Raw genomic sequence first — 4,107 nt, forward strand, 5'->3', positions numbered from 1 at the left:
CAGGTTCTAGATTTTCCTTCACTTGGGCTTTCTGCCTTTCTTGTTGTGCTTACTTGGTTTAATTGCATTCCATTTACCTTCTATTTTCTGATTATTGCAGGGTTTTTCTCTCTCTCTACTGGCCGCGGTTCCCAATTAGCCACAATTCCAGTAGTTTCCTGTTGGCGCTCCTGGGGCTTCCAGTTAGAGCAACATTTCCTGGGCAGCTAAGGAACATCTGTCTCCTTGCTGAGGGCACCCACCTACTGATTATTTTCTTGTTAAATTTAATTGGCTGCAATTTCTGGTAAGAGGTAACGGGGACGATAAATGACATTTTTATCCTAGATCAGCTACTTCTGCTTTCATCATGTTGGAAACTTTAATAGAAAATTGTCCATTTCAGAGAGATTTTCAAATCTACCAGCATAAAATTGTGGATGGTGTTCTCTTAGGCTTTACAAACCTCTCTCCATTTCTGTTATGTCCCTTTCTTCTCAAACTAATCTATTTTCCTTTTAATTTTTTTAAACTGATTAATAGTCAGAAGTTGATTATTGTACTCACTTATCTTTAAAGAGTCAGTTACTGATTTCACACATCCTATTGTTTTTCTTTTTCTTGGTCATTTATTTCTGCTTATATTTTTCTCATTTCCTTCCTCCAACACAGCACTTCCTAATAGGTGAGAAAGAATCCACTGTCCTGCTTGACATTAAGAACAGTGCAGGCGAGTTCGATCGGTAGCGGGAGCGGAGAGCGGACCCCAGAGAGCCCTGAGCAGCCCCACCGCCGCCGCCGGCCTAGTTACCATCACACCCCGGGAGGAGCCGCAGCTGCCGCAGCCGGCCCCAGTCACCATCACCGCAACCATGAGCAGCGAGGCCGAGACCCAGCAGCCGCCCGCCGCCCCCCCCGCCGCCCCCGCCCTCAGCGCCGCCGACACCAAGCCCGGCACCACGGGCAGCGGCGCAGGGAGCGGCGGCCCGGGCGGCCTCACATCGGCGGCGCCTGCCGGCGGGGACAAGAAGGTCATCGCAACGAAGGTTTTGGGAACAGTAAAATGGTTCAATGTAAGAAACGGATATGGTTTCATCAACAGGAATGACACCAAGGAAGATGTATTTGTACACCAGACTGCCATAAAGAAGAATAACCCCAGGAAGTACCTTCGCAGTGTAGGAGATGGAGAGACTGTGGAGTTTGATGTTGTTGAAGGAGAAAAGGGTGCGGAGGCAGCAAATGTTACAGGCCCTGGTGGAGTTCCAGTGCAAGGCAGTAAATATGCAGCAGACCGTAACCATTATAGACGCTATCCACGTCGCAGGGGTCCTCCACGCAATTACCAGCAGAATTACCAGAATAGTGAGAGTGGGGAAAAGAACGAGGGATCGGAAAGTGCTCCCGAAGGCCAGGCCCAACAGCGCCGGCCCTACCGCAGGCGACGGTTCCCACCTTACTACATGCGGAGACCCTACGGGCGTCGACCACAGTATTCCAACCCTCCTGTGCAGGGAGAAGTGATGGAAGGTGCTGACAACCAGGGTGCAGGAGAACAAGGTAGACCAGTGAGACAGAATATGTATCGAGGTTATAGACCACGATTCCGTAGGGGTCCTCCTCGCCAAAGACAGCCTAGAGAGGATGGAAATGAGGAAAATAAGGAAAATCAAGGAGATGAGACCCAAGGTCAGCAGCCACCTCAACGTCGGTACCGCCGCAACTTCAATTACCGACGCAGACGCCCAGAAAACCCTAAACCACAAGATGGCAAAGAGACAAAAGCAGCCGATCCACCAGCTGAGAATTCGTCCGCTCCCGAGGCTGAGCAGGGCGGGGCTGAGTAAATGCCGGCTTACCATCTCTACCATCATCCGGTTTAGTCATCCAACATGAAGAAATGAAGATGAAATTCCAGCAATAAGAAATGAACAAAAGATTGGAGCTGAAGACCTTAAGTGCTTGCTTTTTGCCCATTGACCAGATAAATAGAACTATCTGCATTATCTATGCAGCATGGGGTTTTTATTATTTTTACCTAAAGACGTCTCTTTTTGGTAATGATAAACGTGTTTTTTTAAAAAAAAAAAAAAAGCCTGGTTTTTCTCAATACACCTTTAAAGGTTTTTAAATTGTTTCATATCTGGTCAAGTTGAGATTTTTAAGAACCTCATTTTTAATTTGTAATAAAAGTTTACAACTTGATTTTTTCAAAAAAGTCAACAAACGGCAAGCACCCGTTAATAAAGGTCTTAAATAATTAAAAAAAAAAAAAAAAAAAAAAAAAAAAAAAAAAAAAGAACAGTGCAGGCTGCAGAGAGGCATGGGAAGGAGAAACCCTGTTCCCACGCACTTTGGTCCAGGAAATTGAGGATAAAATAAAGTTCACTCCCTTCTTCCCCACAATTCTCAGAACCTCAGAAGCTCCAATACTCATCCAGAATGTCCAAGACCATTTAGTGTACGCTCTCCCACACTGATTTATTAGAACAAAGCATCTTTTCTCTCCTTCCGGTCTTTTGTTAGGCTGGAGGTGTCCCAGCATCCGCCCTGGGAGCTGCTCCATCGCGCCTGTCATTCAAAATGCCTAGAATCGCCGCCTTCCCCTCCCCCACCGCAGCCCACCCGTCCCAGATCAGCCTGGATCCCCATCTGCCATCTGTGCGCACCAGCAGGTGTCTGAGAACCGCCCCTTCTCCCGGGTGGCAGGATGCCAGTGACGTCACGCCCACACTCCCCCCGCTGGGTTACAGAGCATCTCACTTTCCACTTCTCTTTTGTTCTCTTTGCAGCAGGAATGGCGTGTTTCCAAGGATTGGTAATACCTGGGCCCGGCCCTTTCACACCTGTAAATTGGAGGATAATTGCAGCACCTAGCTCAAAGGTTACCTGGAAGATTAAAGGAGGAGACTCATAAAGTGGTTGGTGCAGAGTTGGGTGCCCAGCCCACGGCTGGCCAGTGGTGGAGCCCAGACTCAAACCCCACAGCCTGGCTCCAAAGTCTTGCCTTCATCATTTTTTTTTAAAGATTCATAGTATTTTATCTTTTATCATTCCTGAAATGAAATCCCATGCAAGTTGAATACATGTGGCTGGAGACTATTGAAGACATTCTTTTGCTTTTTTTTTTTTTTTTTTTTTTTTTTCTGCTTTCTCTCAGGTGAGAGCCAAGCAGTCAGCCTTCTGTTCTGGCTCTAGGGTGGAAGAGGACTTTATACCTGGCGGGAAGCAGGAATTTGCCAGCAACACTTTCTGGCTTTTGTTCCTAAACCCTAGTCCAGATGACTAGATTGTTCTCTAGGTAATAGGAGTGTGATTTGGCAGGACAAGGAGGGAGAAGACGACCTATTCTCTAGGTAATAGGAGTGTGATTTGGCAGGACAAGGAGGGAGAAGACGACCTGTATCCTGAATAGACATGTCCCTGAGAGCAGAGGGGGCCTGTGCTCTGTCACCCAGCAGGGCTCCAGCAGATGCTCGCCTCTGACAAGACAGGGCTTCCCAAACCTGCAAATAATGGTAGACAACGTCATGCAAACCCTTCTTCCCATCAAAGATAGGGAAACAGCTGGAGGGAAGGTTTTAAACATCTTCCTAGAAGCATCAAGGAGTAACAAGATGGTGAGTAAAATCTGAGAGAAGAAGGAAATCAGAAAGCATAGCCCGCATTTAGGGCTGCTGTCCTGCTGAGAGCATCAGTGGTGTGGAAAAAGACAGCAAGAGACCCAGCTGCACTGTGTCAGCCTCACAGGGTTAGGTGGATGAGAATCAGGGTCTGTGGCTGGCCAAGGCCCAGAGTCCAGACAAATGTTCCTCAGCCTGCATTTGGGGTTGGGGTATGTCTTAGTGTAAAGAGTAAATTTACATGCCCTGTAGCTTTCTTCAAGTCATCAGTATGATGTCAAAAATCTCAGTCTCTGACTTTGGAGTAAAGTAAATCTAGAATGCTGGTGTCCCCAAACACCTGTAGAAGTAAAGGAAATTCTCTCTGGAAGAAGATGAAGATGTCTGGGTCTCAAATTATGGTGGGAGTAATGAATGGGTAGTCGCTGCTCATGGGTAGTAGGTGTCTCTGGGGGACAATACAATGTTCTAAAATTGATTATTCTGATGGTTGCACAACTCTGTC

At 47.1% G+C, this 4,107-nt stretch overlaps 1 pseudogene; it reads left to right on the forward strand.

Annotated features, from left to right (window-relative positions):
• The first annotated feature begins 710 nt into the window (after positions 1 to 710).
• LOC140642684 (Y-box-binding protein 1 pseudogene) lies at positions 711 to 1,880 on the forward strand (annotated as a pseudogene).
• Positions 1,881 to 4,107: the final 2,227 nt, after the last annotated feature.

The sequence above is a fragment of the Canis lupus genome, chromosome 11, assembly GCF_048164855.1.
Source record: "Canis lupus baileyi chromosome 11, mCanLup2.hap1, whole genome shotgun sequence".
Taxonomy (NCBI): domain Eukaryota; kingdom Metazoa; phylum Chordata; class Mammalia; order Carnivora; family Canidae; genus Canis; species Canis lupus.